Raw genomic sequence first — 17,800 nt, 5'->3', positions numbered from 1 at the left:
GGGTCAGGAGGTTGATGGAGTCAGATGAAAGGTTTCGTAGGGGGCCTAAGGTTCTTAGGAGTCCTAATTTCTAGTTGCCGCCACTCATACCTCACCTGTCATTCAACAACATCTTTGCCTCTGTACTTCCGCCTCGACTGACATTTCTGCCCAAACTCTTTGCCTTTCCATATGTCTGCTTGTGTCTGTATATGTGCAGCTGGATATGTGTGTGTGTGTGTGTGTGTGTGTGTGTGTGTGTGTGTGTGTGTGTGTGAGTGTATACCTGTCCCTTTCCCCCCCTAAGGTAAGTCTTTCTGCTCCCGGGATTGTAATGACTCCTTACCCTTTCCTTTAAAACCCAGATCCTTTCGTCTTTCCCTCTCCTTCCCTCTTTCCTGATGAAGCAACCGTGGGTTGCGAAAGCTTGAAATTTGTATGTGTGTTTGTTATTGTCTCTATCAACATACCAATGCTTTTGTTTGGTAAGTTACAGCATCTTTGTTTTTTTATATATATACAGTTTTTAGTTTAATTGTGTATTTCTGTGTGTTAAGTGTGTTTAATGAAATAACTTACTGCATTACCTAAAAAATATTCTTCAAAGATGACACGTGCACTTGAAAAACTCTGCGTTTGTTTGCTATTGTAAAATGCTCTATAAAAATGCTAATGTTCATTTGTTTCCATTCTTAAATCTTTGAAATTAGTTCACCAATTGCTTTCATTTGACAAAATCTTGCCATCAAATTCACGCACGTGTTTATATGCAGCAATGACAATATGACTGCGAAAAGTTATAACAGGGTATTTGACTGTGTTCAGGACATCATCTTATATTGTTAATTACATCATTTCATGCTCATAATAAGCTGTTATTCCTCATGAATGTAAATGTTAACAATAAGAAATTTCTTTCTTTCTTCTTGTAAAAAAATAGAAATAAAATGAAAATGCAAAAGTATAAATAAATGAAATTTAATATTAAATATATGTCTTCACAATACTGCTCTTAAATATTAAATTATGATCTCCTTCTATGCCCACTTTTTGAAAATCTTGTATTTATTTTTCTACATCCACAGGAATCTGGTAATGAATATGCATAAGTGCAAGACCAAGGAGGCGGTTTTCATTCATCGATGTTCTTAAATAAGTTTCCAGGTGCCGCAATGACAAAAACGATCTTTCAGCAGATGCAGTTGTCACTGGAAGCGTTGCCAGGACCAATAAATATATGCATCCTTATCACATCTAGCCAATATGTCACAGTGCGGGATTAGCCGTGCAGTCTATGGCGCTGCAGTCATAGACCGTGCGGTGGTCCCGGCGGAGGTTCGAGTCCTCCCTCAGGCAAGGGTGTGTGTGTTTGTTTGTCCTTAGAATAATTTAGGTTAAGTAGTGTGTAAGCTTAGGGACTGATGACCTTAGCAGTTAAGTCCCATAAGATTCCACACACATTTGAACATTTTTGCCAATATGTAAAGGGCAATGGTTGGAAGCTCTTTTTGTCATTCCTTTTCTTGATTCCATTTCTCTCGCCACAACAACATTTCATCCCGTAACATAAGAGAAGCAATGCCTTTGTCCACGTCAAGCAACTAACTGAAGCGGTTGGTGAGGGACTCTGAACACATAAAAAGTTTCAGCAGAGAATCTTTGTCATAAATCAGTTATAATGAAGTCCAGTAGGGGAGCATAGGCTGTTACTCTGTAATATTTTTCTGCCGAATTTGTTTGAGGGTTGTCACGATAAACTTGGCGTCGACCATGGCGAGGTATGCAAGGAATATTGAGCTCGATACCTAGTTGATCCGCAAGTTTCTCTGCACACTCCCAGACATTACTGAAGCTAGTGACCAAATTTTCTCAACGACTGACAAGAATAGTGATAGTGTTCTTGATGTGTGTAGCACTGTCATTGAGATCAATAGAAGGTTTCTGCAATAGTTTGCTTAGAGACTGCGTTAGAGATGGCAGATCGCTTAGACACAATAATGACAACACAAACTGTGAGCTGCACAAATTCAACACCAGAGAGCTTACAGAGTATCAGAGTAGATCTGTGATTTGATTCAAGACTTGCTTGCAGATAGAACTCAACACGTTGCTCTTAACGGAATTAAATCAACAGATGTAAAGGTAGTATCCGGAGTACCACAGGGAAGTGTGATAGGACCGTTGCTGTTTACAATAAATACAAATGATCTAGTAGAAAGTGTTGGATGCTCTTTAAGGCTACTCACAGATTACAGGGTTAAAGCTGAAGTGGTGTAAGTCACATTTTTAAAATTATTGAATTAAGTGCTGTAATACAAGTTTGAAATATAGATCTGTTAAATGGAAGAATGGTGTAACTCGCAGTTTTGTTCTTACCCCCATAGATGGTGTTAGCAGTTTCACTTGTGAATGAAATGGCCACTTTGTTTACAGGCATTGCGGTGCAAGTTTGATTTATGCCATTATTCCTCTAAGTGCTTCTAAGGTATGCTTTCGTACTGTGTAGTTTACGTGTTTTGGTGAAGATGGATCCTCAATTTGATGAATACACAAGTAGTGAACCCAGTATATTGCAAAATGCAGGATCTAGTGATAATTATGATCCTTCAGAGAATGAAATGTTTGGTTCTTCAGGTAAGTTTAACTCACATAGTCTATCATTTGGCCAATTACGTTAGTAACACATTATCATGTCTTTGAAGTTTAACAATGACTGGCCTATAAAAGTAATTTCACTGAAAATAATAGCAAACATGGTGCGTGAGCTAAATGATGTAGCATAATTTCTGCAAAACAATTCATAAAAATAATATCAGTCTTGATACACAACCTCAAAACGTCGTAGCATAACATTCGGAAAATAATTATGCGTGTTTGTTTGGTTGCAGAGGAAGAAGTGGAAATAACACAACATGAATTACCAAATCAAAGTAGAAAGAGCCAAATAGGGGGAGTATGAAGCAGGAAAGAAAGAAAAAAAAGAAATTTGGGTCAGGCATATGAAACTAAGGAAGGGAGAAAGGTTCCTGAAAAGACGTTCTCGAACATAAATTGTAACTGCAGATTAAAATGTATAGATAAGATATCAGAAGTGGCACGCAGAAGTTCATTCGAAGCATTTTGGAATTTAGGTTCTTTTTCCTGTCAGAATGCTTTTCTATGTGGGTTAATTAAGCAAATAAGTCCTCAACACAGACGTCCTAGAGATGGGTCAAGATTGCCAAAGTCAACCAGCTATCAATTTTATATTCAAGTTGATGGAACTAGTGTTAAAGTATGCAAAAAATATTTCCTTCAAACGTTCCAAGTATCAGATGGGTGGATGTCCAGAGCTGTACAAAAGTTGAAAATGGGAGAGCAACCAGGATCGGACAAATGAAGAAGTGGGATACCCGTGAATGGATTTTGTCCAGAAGCATATTTCATCATTCCCCTCATACCAGTCTCATTATACAAGAGCTCAAAATCCAAACAGAAAATATTTATCCCATGACCTTAATGTACATCTTATGTACAATTTATACAGAGAATACTACAAAGAGAAAAAATCTTACCTGTTCAAGAGCCCATTTATCGCAGATGTTTCAGTCATGACTTCAACTTGCACTTTTATGCTCCACGTAAAGATACCTGTGTGAAGTGTGACAAGTACAAAATACAGATGTCCACTTTAGAAGATGCAATAGAAAGAAAGAACATGGAAGTACAACACGAACTTCATCTTAGAAAGGCGGAGGCTGCTAGAGCATCCATGAAATTAGATAAAGAAAAGTCACAGAAAGATACATTGTATTATGCCTTCACTCGTGACTTGCAGAAAGCTCTACCATTCCCCAAACTGACCACTTCTGTGACCTATTATAAAAGAAACATGTACTTATACAATCTTGACTGTCATGAGCTGTCAACTGATATTGGCTTTATGTACACATGGGATGGGACAATGGCCGCACGTGGGTCACGAGAAATAGGTTCTTGTGTTACGAAACATATTACTACAAGAGCTTCAGCTTCAAAACATATTGTCATGTATAGTGACAATTGTACGGGGCAAAATAGGTATTTGAAATTTGCATTGTGTCTCATGAAATTGCTTCACACCAGTGTTAACATTGACGTTGTGGACCATAAATTTATGGTTAGTGGCCACTCCTACCTTCCTAATGATTCAGATTTTGGATCTATAGAATCCTATGCAAGAGGTAAAACAGTTTATGTTCCTGCTGACTGGTGCTCCATAATCGCAAAATCAAGAAGAAAGAAAGCTTTTATTGTTACACAAATGTCACATGAAGACTTCAAGTCTACGAAGAATCTTGAACAAGCTATTACAAGGAGAAAAGAAAATGTCCCTAAAAAACCAGTGTCGTGGCTTAATACGCAGTGGATTTGTTTACTGAAGAATGAACCTTTTATGCTCTATTACAAGGAGACTCTTAATGGGGATTTTCCATTCTCCACTCTATGTCTAAAGCCAGCCAAACCAGGAAGGCCAGTTTCACTTGGAAGTATGGCTGTGGGAAACCTATACCAGGGACCAAGACCTGTAACCAAGGAAAAGAAAAGGGACATGCTAGATCTTCTACCATACATTCCACCCATCAACCATGCTTACTTCCAGGGACTTACAACAGCTGAAGCAACAGTAGATGATGCAGGCCTGCTGGATGTTGTTGATACTGAACATGATTGAACATTGTCATAGCTAAGAAAGGATATTTCGTTGTACTGCTCTTAGTTATTTCTGAAATATATCATTCATCATTAAAAACACCTTTGGGTTTTATTTAAATTTACGGCAAATACAAGATTGGTTAAAAACAAAATGGTGTAAGTCATTTGGGCCCTTCAAAAGACACATAATTTTGTATCAAACCGTTTTCAATTATGAACACATTGAAACAATGACACCTGCCTGTGATATAAAACACAAAAAAGTGGTATTGATTTATTGTGGAATTTATTATAATGCTTCTCACAAAACCTTCTGTTTCTAAAAATGCATGAAACATGACTTTCACCACTTTGGCTTTAACCCCCTCAGATGATGAAGTTGTCTACACAAAAGTAGCAACACAAGAAGATAGTAAGAATTTGCAGAACTACCTGCAGAGAACTGATTAATGGTACACGCTCTGCCAGTTGACCCTGAATGTAAATAAATGCAACATATTGCGTGTACATAGGAAAAGAAAGCCACTACTGTACTGATACACTATTGATGACAAACAGCTGGAGACAGCATCTGCTGTAAAATATCTAGGGTGATCTTAAGTGGAATGACCATATAAAACAGACAGTGGGAAAAGCAGACACCAGACTCAGATTCAGCAGAAGAATCTTAAGGAAATGTAACTCATCCATGAAAGAAGTGGCTTATAAGGCAATTGTTCACCTGATTCTTGAGGACTGTTCATCTATCTGAGATCCCAATCAGGTAGGACTGATAGAGGAGATAGAGAAAATCCAACGAAGAGCGGCGTGTTTCATCACAGGATTGTTTAACCGCCGAGAGAGTGTTATGGAGATGCTAAACAAACTTCACTGGCAGACATCACAAGAGAGATGTTGTGCATCACGGAGTGATTTAATAATGAAATTTTGGGACAGCACTTTTCAGGAGGAGTCGGACAACATATTACTTCCCCCCACATACATCTTGGTTGTTGACCATGAGGAGAAAATTCGAGAAATTAGAGCCAATACAGAGGCTTACCAACGGTCATTCTTCTCATGCACTATTTGCTAGTGGAACAGGGCTGGAGGGATCAGATAGTGGTGTCGAAAGTACCCTCAACCACACACCATTAGGTGGCTTGTAGAGCATGATGTAGATGTAGATGTCTGCCTATTACACATTACTACCCTCTTCAACTGTCGGCGGTCTCTGTCAGTCAACAGATGAGGTCAGCCTGTACACTTTTGTGCTGTATGTGTCCCTTCATGTTTCCATTTCACTATCACATTGGAAACAGTGGATCTAGGAATGTTTAAGAGTATGGAAATCTTGCGTACAGATGTATGACACAAGTGACACCGAATCACCTGACCATCTTCGAAATCCGTGAGTTCTGCAGAGTGCCCCCTTCTGCTCTCTCACGATGTCTAATGACTACTGAGGACACTGTTATAGAGTACCTGGCAGTAGGTGGCGGCCAAATGCACCTAATATGAAAAACATATGTTTTTTGGGGTGTCTGGATACTTTTGATCATGTAGCGTATTTAATACTTTGACTTAACTTGGAAATGAGGCCATGTTTAGAAAGAAGTGACCACTATGAGCTTACAGGGTTCTGCATTTCATGGTGCAATTTCTAAATCAAGGAAGAAACAGAATGATAGACAACTTCTTCTCATCCCTTCAGCTTCATAAGGTACAATGAACAAGATCTGTTGTGACATTCATGATGAGGTAAAGAAGTCAAATGCTGAAATACAGTCCTCAAAAAACCTACATCATACTGGCAACTTGGACTGCACCATGACTGTATACCAAGGAAAGAAAAACAAAAATGTCATTCTTCTGAGTACGTTGTATTCTGAAGCAACATGAAAAAATAACATTTTACAATGTAAAAAGTGTAGGTTGGATGTGGCTGATCATATGATGTGTAAGTATACTGGAAAGGTTGCATGAAGGAGATGGCAGATGCATTGTTGTTGTTGTGGTCTTCAGTCCAGAGACTGGTTTGATGCAGCTCTCCATGCTACTCTATCCTGTGCAAGCTTCTTCATCTCCCAGTACCTACTGCAACCTACATCCTTCTGAATCTGCTTAGTGTATTCATCTCTTGGTCTCCCTCTATGATTTTTACCCTCCACGCTGCCCTCCAATACTAAATTGGTGAACATGTCCTACCAACTGACCCCTTCTTCTGGTCAAGTTGTGCCACAAACTTCTCTTCTCCTCAATCCTACTCAATACTTCCTCATTAGTTATGTGATCTACCCATCTAATCTTCAGCATTCTTCTGTAGCACCACATTTCAAAAGCTTCTATTCTCTTCTTGTACAAACTATTTATTGTCCACATTTCACTTCCATACATGGCTACACTCCATACAAATACTTTCAGAAATGACTTCTTGACACTTAAATCTATACTCGATGTTAACAAATTTCTCTTCTTCAGAAACACTTTCCTTGCCATTGCCAGTCTACGTTTTATATCCTCTCTACTTTGACCATCATCAGTTATTTTGCTCCCCAAATAGCAAAACTCCTTTACTACTTTAAGTGTCTCATATCCTAATATAATTCCCTCAGCATCACCCGACTTAATTCGACTACATTCCTTTATCCTCGTTTTGCTTTTGTTGAGGTTCATCTTATATCCTCCTTTCAAGATGCTATCCATTCCATTCAACTGCTCTTCCAAGTCCTTTGCTGTCTCTGACAGAATTACAATGTCATCGGCGAACCTCAAAGTTTTTATTTCTTTTCCATGGATTTTAATACCTACTCTGAATTTTTCTTTTGTTTCCTTTACTGCTTGCTCAATATACAGATTGAATAACATTGGAGAGAGGCTACAACCCTGTCTCACTCCCTTCCCAACCACTGCTTCCCTTTCGTGCCCCTCGAGTCGTATAACTGCCATCTGGTTCCTGTACAAATTGTAAATAGCCTTTCGATCCCTGTATTTTACCCATGCCACCTTAAGAATTTGGAAGAGAGTATTCCAGTCAACACTGTCAAAAGCTTTCTCTAAGTCTACAAATGCTGGAAACGTATGCTTGCCTTTCCTTAATCTTTCTTCTAAGATAAGTCATAAGGTCAGTATTGCCTCACGTGTTCCAGTATTTCTACGGAATCCAAACAGATCTTCCCCGTGGTCAGCTTCTACTAGTTTTTCCATTCGTCTGTAAAGAATTCGTGTTAGTATTTTGCAGCTGTGGCTTACTAAACTGATTCTTTGGTAATTTTCACATCTGTCAAAACTTGCTTTCTTTGGGATTGGAATTATTATATTCTTCTTGAAGTCTGAGGGCGTTTCGCCTGTTTCATCCATCTTGCTCACCAGATGGTAGAGTTTTGTCAGGACTGGCTCTCCCAAGGCTGTCAGTAGTTCCAATGGCTTGTTGTCTACTCCGGGGGCCTTGTTTCGACTCAGGTCTTTCAGTGCTCTGTCAAACTCTTCATGCAGTATCGTATCTCCCATTTCATCTTCATCTACATCCTCTTCCATTTTCATAATATTGTCCTCAAGTACATCGCCCTTGTATAGACCCTCTATATACTCCTTACACCTTTCTGCTTTCCCTTCTTTGCTTAGAACTGTGTTTCCATCTGAGCTCTTGATGATCATATAAGTGGTTCTCTTATCTTCAAACGTCTCTTTAATTTTCCTGTAGGCAGTATCTATCTTACCCCTAGTGAAATAAGCCTCTACATCCTTACATTTGGCCTCTAGCCATCCCTGCTTAGCCATTTTGCACTTCCTGTCGATCTCATTTCTGAGACGTTTGTATTCCTTTTTGCATGCTTCATTTACTGCATTTTTATATTTTCTCTTTTCATCAATTAAATTCAATATTTCTTCTGTTACCCAAGGGTTTCTACTAGCCCTCATCTTTTTACCTACTTGATCCTCTGCTGCCTTCACTACTTAAGCCCTCAAAGCTACCCATTCTTCTTCTCCTGTATTTCTTTCCCCTATTCCTGTCAATTGTTCCCTTATGCTCTCCCTGAAACTCTGTACAATCTCTGGTTCTTTCAGTTTATCCAGGTCCCATCTCCTTAAGTTCCCACCTTTTTGCAGTTTCTTCAGTTTTAATCTACAGGTCATAACCAATAGATTGTGGTCAGAGTCTACATCTGCCCCTGGAAATGTCTTACAATTTAAAACCTGGTTCCTAAATCTCTGTCTTACCATTATATAATCTATCTGATACCTGCTAGTGTCTCCAGGGCTCTTCCATGAATACAACTTTCTTTCATGATTCTTAAACCAAGTGTTAGCTATGATTAAGTTGTGCTCTGTGCAAAATTCTACCAGGCGGCTTCCTCTTTCATTTCTTAGCTCCAATCCATATTCACCTACTACATTTCCTTCTCTTCCTTTTTCTACTACCGAATTCCAGTCACCCATGACTATTAAATTTTTGTCACCCTTCACTATCTAAATTATTTCTTTTATTTCATCATACATTTCTTCAATTTCTTCGTCATCTGCAGAGCTCGTTGGCATATAAACTTGTACTACTGTAGTAGGTGTGGGCTTCGTATCTATCTTGGCCACGGCAGATGCATGTCTTCTGCAATATCTTGAACATGGCAGCAACAAATGCTTGGATCACCTGCAAATAGTTACAAACAATAAAATAGGAAGGAAGAAATTCAAATTTAAGGTGGTACATGAACTGAAGTTAATGAAAGAAGAACATATAGAAGAAGAAAATACAGAATCAAAACATTTACAAATCAGAAGAAATGCCAGATCAGTCTCTGCAAAGGCAAGACCAATGACAACTGTGTTAAGTGGCACAAAGCTGTCTGGGGAAACCATGCACATAGAATAAAAATTATCCAATCTAAGTGCATCTAGCAGATTACAATGAGCTGATAAAAAGTACAACAAAGCCACCTGTAAAACACTTGTGAGAACAATATGTGCCATTTGTGCTAAATTTGTCCAGTAGGTTATACAAATAGTTAATATATGAAAGTCTACAAGTTGGAAAGTTGTTAACAGTGTAAAGATAAATCAGAAAGACGTTTTATTGTAGAAATAAGTAAGCAATGTATTATTTATTGTGTTGAACAATTGTTGTTGTTACTCACACAAAAGGTAGGGATTAGCATATACTAACACAAGGTACTTGTTTAATTCAAGGATGAAAATATATTATGTGAATTATCAACAATACCAGTAAAATGATAGATTGCTACTCATGTAAAGATGACCCTTTCAGTTGCAGACAGGCATAATGAAAATACTGCTACAAATTAATTATAGCTTTCAGTCAAAGCCTTCTTCAACAGAGAAAACATGCACACATTCACACAAGCAAGATCATCTCGTGCACAAATGACCACTACCACGTGCAGCTCTGACTGGGATGTGACTGTCACGTGAATAGCAGTCTCGAGGGGTGCAGAGAAGCAGAGTATGAGACCTACTGGGCTGGAAAGGGAATATTTTTTGTTGGGTCAAAATAACATCTCTTCACTGTTTCAGGAATGTCGGCAACTCCATTGTTCTGGTGTTAAAGGCTAAGTCACATCTGAAGAAAAGAATAAAGTTGCTGGACTGAAGACAGACACAGTCATTATATGTAGGGGTATAGCTTCAAAACTGCAGTTGGTTGATGTCTTCATAAATAAGCCAACTGAGTATAGAGTCTGAGAGGACTATTCCAGTTGGCTTTTAAAAGGAGACCATGGACTTATTAACTCTGGCAAGATTAATAGGCCACCAATCAACCTTAGGTGTGAGGGGGTTCTCTTTGCATGGCCCACAATATTACCAGAAACTATCATCAAAAAGTCTAAAAATGCTGCATGTCCATTGTCCTGGATGGTAGCTACAAAAAAATACCAACAGTAAAGTTAACAGTAACATACGTGAAGTCATATTAGAAGACTGGTATTTCTTCTTATCAAATTAAGAAAATTATATATTCTCTAAAAAATAAAGATGTTTGAATATTTAGTGAATTACCAGTCACAAGTACATAACATCCAAAATTAATATGCTGATTGAAACTGTCATATAGATAATTTCATGACTGTTATTGGCAGATGTTTTTGAGATGTGCTAAGATACCAGTTTATGAGACACCACCCATGCACCCGATACTGATCTGGCAATAAATAAATAAAAGTAATTTCCATTGGGCAGGTTTTATGTATATAAATCTGATGTATTTCCAGAAATATTTCAGTTCAGTCACATGCTATACATAACTTCGTCTTTGGCACTACAATCCTTGATGGGCCTTGGACTCCTCAACAATGTTTCTCCATACCTCTCTGCTCAGTGCTTTTCTCTCCCATCCTCAGATTCCCATCTTGGTAAGATCAGCCAACATATTGTCTAGTTCTTGGTCAGCCCTTTCTTTGGTGGAGTATGCTCTGCCTTTCATTATTTGTTTGGTTGTTGTTGTTTTGTCATTGGTCAGGCAGAAGTGCCTCTATTTGGCTGGAAACCACATTGACATTCTCTGAGAATATTTTCAGTTTACTTCTTTTATCCTTTCATTGAACACCCCAGAAAATGTCTTGTAGGCTGTATTCAATAAAGTTATGCCTCTAAAATTTTTAAGAGCTAACTTTTCTCCTTTATTACATATAGGGCATATTATTCCAGTTTTCCAGTCCTAGGAATGCTTTCATTTTACAATGTTTTATTCATCACTGGATGTATTTCAGGCATTAGAGTTTGACCGACAAAACTTGCAGATTCAGATAGTACTCCTTCTTCATCAGGTGCATGGTTATTTTTCAATTTATAAATCATCAACACCAGCTCTTGCATTGTTGATCCATTTGCTTCTTTCCTTTCCTCTTCTCTTGCTTCTATATTTTTCTCCTGTTCTTGTGAACCTCTTGATATTTGGTCTGAATTGGCATTGACCATATCTTGAAAATATTCTGTCCATTTGCAGAGATGGGCAGACTATTTTGAAAGAGTGAAACATGTCTAGAATTGTTGCAAGCTTTTGCACCAGTAAGCAAGAAAATTTGTTGTCAGTCCAGCTATCAGACTCAAGAATTTCTTCTCTTGGGAGGGGGGGGGGGGGGGGGGGGAGATGGGAAATTGCGAAGGAAAAGACTGCTAATACCAAAAACATGTTTTGAGATGGAGGCCTACAGTTGAGGTAACATCCATAACTCAGTTCTGGAATAAAGATCTCTCTGATTTTAAAATCATTGATCACCTCTAGAGACAAGAGGTACTGTCTGTGTATAATGTTTGTATAAAACATTAAAATAATTTTGTTCACTCCCTAATGGGTTAGTAAAATGTTAATATATTAAAGCTGTGTCTTCATTTTAAAACATTTTTTCCAGCCAACAGGTGTTAGCACCTAAAACTATTTTATGTACAGAACTTTGAACTACTCTCTTGAATAATTATCTGAAAGTCAAATAGAATCCTCTGGTTCTCACATTATGAATTGTCTGCCCTATATGTCATCATAGTGTCTTCAACAAGAGCTATCAAATATTACAGCACCAAATGAACCATAAAATTATGTAATCTTACCTCTAAATATTTTAAAACAAGTTTCCCACTATTATATTTCCATTATCCAAACACTTGATCCAACAACCCCCACTTCTCTCCTGCAAATTTAGCCTGGCCACTGTCTCAAATTTTTCCCAACCCACATATCTACTTCACAAATCCATGGCTACTTCTACAACATCCATCAAAAGTATGGTGTCAAACATTTTGTTCTGTAATGTCCATAACACTTAAATAATGCATTTATAATGCCATACTTCAGTTTAATCATTAAATAAACTGCAAATTTTACTTTCACATCCAACCTCAGCACATTTTTAATTATGATATTTTATCTGATGTTGAATTATACCTTGGACAGTTTTGCCTGTAATTCCAATTTGTCCCACAATATTCTTATGACTATCCCTCACTTTCCTCAAGTAATCTGCCATGGTTCTATTTCATTCAATGCTGAATCAGAAGCTGCTAGGCAGCTCACATGTATAAAGCTGACAGCTTCATTATTATTCTCCCAGATGATATAGGGTTCTGTACTGTGGTACTTGATGTATTTGCAACAAAGGGTATGTGATAGCTCTCTGAGTCTTCCTTTTATGTATTTTTCACTGTGACACAACTCTCATTGCTCTGACTGATTTACTGTATCTTCCAGAATCTTCAGCTGCCTCCCAGGATATAACAACTGAAGTGTGTTGACTCCATGTAAACCTCACACACCTACATAATTATGAAGGTAACTGAATGTAATTGTGCTGCCACCACACCCCCTGTAATTATCAGTTTAGAAACACACACTGAAAATTTACTGCTTTCTAACAACTTCTGCAACCTGTTGCCCAGAAGCTTTGTAGATGGAGTGAGGCCAACTATTTCTGAGACCATCTGAAATAAAGTGTTTGCCTCTGTTACTTTACTTATGAGCGTAGTACATATGCTGCTGAAGATTTCCTTAACAAACATCTAAATGAAAGCACATGTATGACTTTCTTCATTATCATCATCTTAATAAATTCCATACTCACCAGTACCTGTTTACTCTTTGGAGGATAAACATACAAAGAAATCCCTTACAGGTGACCTATCAACTCAGTCAACAGATGTAATTCACCTTGACTAAATCCAGATTCATATCTCCTTCAATAAGAACAGCCAACTTATTACTTCAGTACATACAAAATTCATTCACTAAACAACAGAACTCACACTGACTGTAACTCTTGTTTACACGTAAAAATATATGTACACTAGAGGCTGGGCACCATGACTACATAGTTCTCTTCTGATGCTGATGTCACTATGTGAATATACAGCCAATTCCATTACTACCCTTAATTATTGTAATTACTCTACTAGCCTAACAAACATTTCACTCTGTCTTGGTCAACCCCTGATTATTACTTCATTCCAAAAACAACAAAGAAGCAAACTTCTTGTTATAGAAAATGATATTGGTCCAGAATACTCTAAACATCTTCTGTGCCAGGAGTACATTTCTTAAGCCATACTTTGAAATGAGGCACACCCTATCTGCTATTTTTCCTGCAGTATATTATTTTCTTTACCTTCCCAATCTCCTCAGTTCCCAGGTAAGACACTATGGTCCTGCTCAAACCAGTTCTTTGCTGCTTGATCCAGACCCTTGTAAATGCCCCTCTACAGAACTTATCCTATGTACTCCCCTACATTACGTACTCCAGCTGGTTACAACCACAATATCAAAGGGATGAAACCTGGGAGTTGACTCTGAATATGTATCATGTGATGTTCGGCCCCTCTTCATAATTTTAAATTGGCATAGAAACTATTACATCATCAGGAATGTAAACCATACATTGCCCAATAAACTTGTAACATATTCACCGGTCAATTAATTTTATGCTTAAATTTCTACAAGTTAGGTGAAAAGCACAATACACACAATATCTCTATGAGAAAAGAACTCTCTGCAATGGTGGCTGATTGAGTTCCATGCAAGCACTGACCCCATGCTGAAGTGATACCCCCCAATTTGTTTCTGCCATTTGGTCTGTATCAGCAATGCTGCAACCTACAAAAACTCAACTGCCTTACACCTTACTTCACATCACAAGCTCTGACAGTGGGCTCCTGCTGGTGGCAGATGCGCAGAATTTGAATGGTGTGATAGACTGGGGAAGAGGTTGGTTTCCCATAAAATAAGTGCCCAGTGTGCCCAGGGGGGGGGGGGGGGGGGGACGTTGTTCAAGATAAAAATACAATCTGTGCTGCAGAAGTTTTTATTTTCAAATTTCAGTGACACATTTTGCTAGTGGTAGACATCTTCAGATATTCTACAATGCAAGAAATTACAAAAATAAATGTAAGGAAATGTCCTGATCCCATCTTGTTCAAGGATGTACTCTATGGGAAAAGTTATTATACAAACGTACAGAAACTGGTCATGGTGCACGCCATCCATAAAATGCTTACACTATGAAAATACATTGGCAAAATGCAATTAGGATGCCAAAAAGTTGAAAATCCACAATGCCTGCCAAGTGGGTTCCTGAAAAAACTGGAATGATGGAAAATGGCACAAAAAACTTTTAAGGTTTCATAATTTGGAATTAATTAGATGTGAAAAGGCTAGCTAATTAGAGTGCAAAAATAAAAACTGAAAAATCCTTTAATTAGCTTGCTCATTGGCATGCATAAAGGATGCTACACAAGTTAGGAACAACTGCACTGAATATAGAAAAGTATGATAATCGAGCCTTGAGTAAAAGTAGTGCAGTAGAAGAAGACAGATGGTAATTGCTAATCTATACATTATCCATTGTGCAGGACCATATCCATACACAAAACACAAATAGCCTTATAAATCAAAAATTACATAATTTTTAAATTAACAGCCCTAAAAATAGGAGTAAAGTTAACTGACATTCATCTAGTGAGATAATTATACCTTATGAATGGTCATCATAAATATAAAAGAACAAGAATTAAATTATGCCGTATAGATAAGGAGTCAAACAAATAACTTTACAGCAATGAGGCCACACTTTTTTTAAAAAAAGGCACATTATTATATCAAAAAATGATTGGTTTTTGCTGATCAGCTGATGATTGAGGAGGCCATCAACATCAAAATACATATGTTTAGCTATCTCAAATTCCTTAAGTAAATTGAGTTTCCATCCCTCATGGCCAAAATGAAAAGTTTGCATGTTACTGATAGCAGATGTGCAATGGACAGTGGCCTTTAGAATGTTCCATAAATTGAAAGTTTTATTTTATCTGCCCTTTTTTGTGAGTAGGTGTTCCTGGAACCTAGTTTTAAACATTCTTCCCATTTGTCCAACTTATTCAGCACTGTATTGGGAACATTCTAATCTGTAAACCCCTGCTTATCACAAATACTTTTCTGTGCCTGTTGATTATGAAAAATATTCATACTACCAGTGGAAGCTATACTTATGCTTGTATATCCCTAAAAAGCTTGCCTAGGAAAGGGAGAGGGATCCACTTTACCTCTGTTGTAGGATGGTCAATTGTAGATGAAGCATTCAGTTTCAATTTATTTTCCTTATCAAACTTCTGGACTTAAGAAGTGCTGTAGATGTTTCTACTTGCTATAAATTCTAAGTTATTCAGTTCTTTACTGATGACATCTTCACCAGGAGATAGATAGAAGATATGATCAATCATGGAGCTAAAAAAACTCCACTTATAATGCTGTGGATGGCAAGATGAAATGTGTATGACTGAATTGCTAGTGGTTGGCTTTTCCCATAGAGCATGTTCTTGTATTACACTATACCTATTTTTTTGCACTGCAGATAAACTTAAGATGCCTACCACATGTGAAATGAATCACTGAAATATGAAAATTAAAACCTCCACAACCTAGACTGTATTTTTATCTCAAATCTTACAGTGGTTTTTGTATCAGCAGCAACAACTGAAAGGAAGAAATATTATACTGTTGCAGCCCTGTATGCTCCAGTTAAGTTAGTAGGCTTCAAATCAAAGATATGTATGGATCACAGTAGAATTCCAGGAGCTTTCATGGAAGCCACTAATTCTGCCTTCCCAAAGTACTCTTGATGAACTAGTGACCCCAGTGAGAAATCATTCAACAGGCGATAATTAACATACACATTACAGGTTGCCTTTTCAAAATATCCTGACATGGAGGATTTTATGCATGAAATGCAAGGATATTCGAGATACTCCTTAGCAATGTTCACCTCAAGATTTCCTGCTACTATTAATCTTCCCCGTTTGATTGCAACCAGAAGACCATTTATGATTATCTGCCACACAGAATGATAGTGAACTTAGCCCTGATTACCAATTCTTATTTGAGATATGGTGCAGTAGCATGACAAAATCTTTGTTCATCTGATGCAAAAATGTCTAAATCTGAAATTATTGACACCTTTAAAAATGAAGCTTCTGATTACTAATCAGTCACTTCATATGTGACTGTACATGGTTGTGCTTAGCAACATCAGATAAACTTCCAATAAAGTGTATTGTACTGCTGAGGTTGGTCCATCACCAGTAACACAATCTGCTCTCAGCCAACATCCATCACAATCTGCCTTGAACAAGGTAATACTACTTTTGTTTGTAAATTTTTCTTCACCATTGACATCAGATATGTCACTTTCCATAATATTCATACCACCAGTGGTGAGCCACGCATATCCTCACTTGGAGTAGCTCTTGAGATAATTTTAGGATTGATCTGTTTCATTCCAAAATGTATTTTTTCAGACAGATTACTACTTTACTCCCACACTGCGGGGAAAGAGATGAGTCTGTCTGTTGCCAAAATGTGTCCCTCTCCTTAAACTGCATCTTACTTTTTTGGTTCAATGGAAAATTCAATAGCAGCCTTAACATTAGAGACATATTTCTTTTGCCTCTTTTTGGGACCTGACTTCTGCTCACTTTAGTGGCCTCTTGTATCCCACAGACTTTCCATGTCACCTTAAGTAACAATGGCCAAAAATGATTGTTGCATACCTCTCTGAATTGTACTGCTCTGCTCAATTAAAAATTAAATAACACGCAAAACAAATATTGGCTTTAGATAAGTGTGACATCAATATTTTGCAAAGTTCCAGCTGCTTATTTTAGAGAGAGAGAGAGAGAGAGAGAGAGAGAGAGAGAGAGAGAGAGAGAGATAATTAGAATAAGTCCTATGACACTTTAGCGATTTCCAATGATGTCCTTGTCAATACTGATTACTTCATTTACTCAGTTCATTCCTATTTATCATTCAACACAGATAAAATCATACTAATTATATTTTCATGAATGTTTTGTTCCATGCACATAATTAGACATTTTCCCTACAAGCTCAGATTCTGTCATTAACAGTTACAAACCAGTAATGCAATTACATGATACATATTCACAATTGGCAAGGACTAAGGACTACTGTGTGGTGAAGTAAATGGTTCAATTATGCCCCAACCCAACATCTTTTTAATATCTTTGGCCACTTTTTTATGTACCCAAGGCATTGAGTGTAAGGGTTTGCAATACGTTTGATGCTGATAGACATCCATATGATATTCATAATCTTTAATAACGCCTGGTTTAGTATAAAATACATTAATATATGCATTAAGTACAGCTACTAAATTAGTTC

Source organism: Schistocerca gregaria, chromosome 1 (genome assembly GCF_023897955.1).
Source record: "Schistocerca gregaria isolate iqSchGreg1 chromosome 1, iqSchGreg1.2, whole genome shotgun sequence".
Classification (NCBI taxonomy): domain Eukaryota; kingdom Metazoa; phylum Arthropoda; class Insecta; order Orthoptera; family Acrididae; genus Schistocerca; species Schistocerca gregaria.
Note: the sequence above shows the minus strand (reverse complement) of the source record.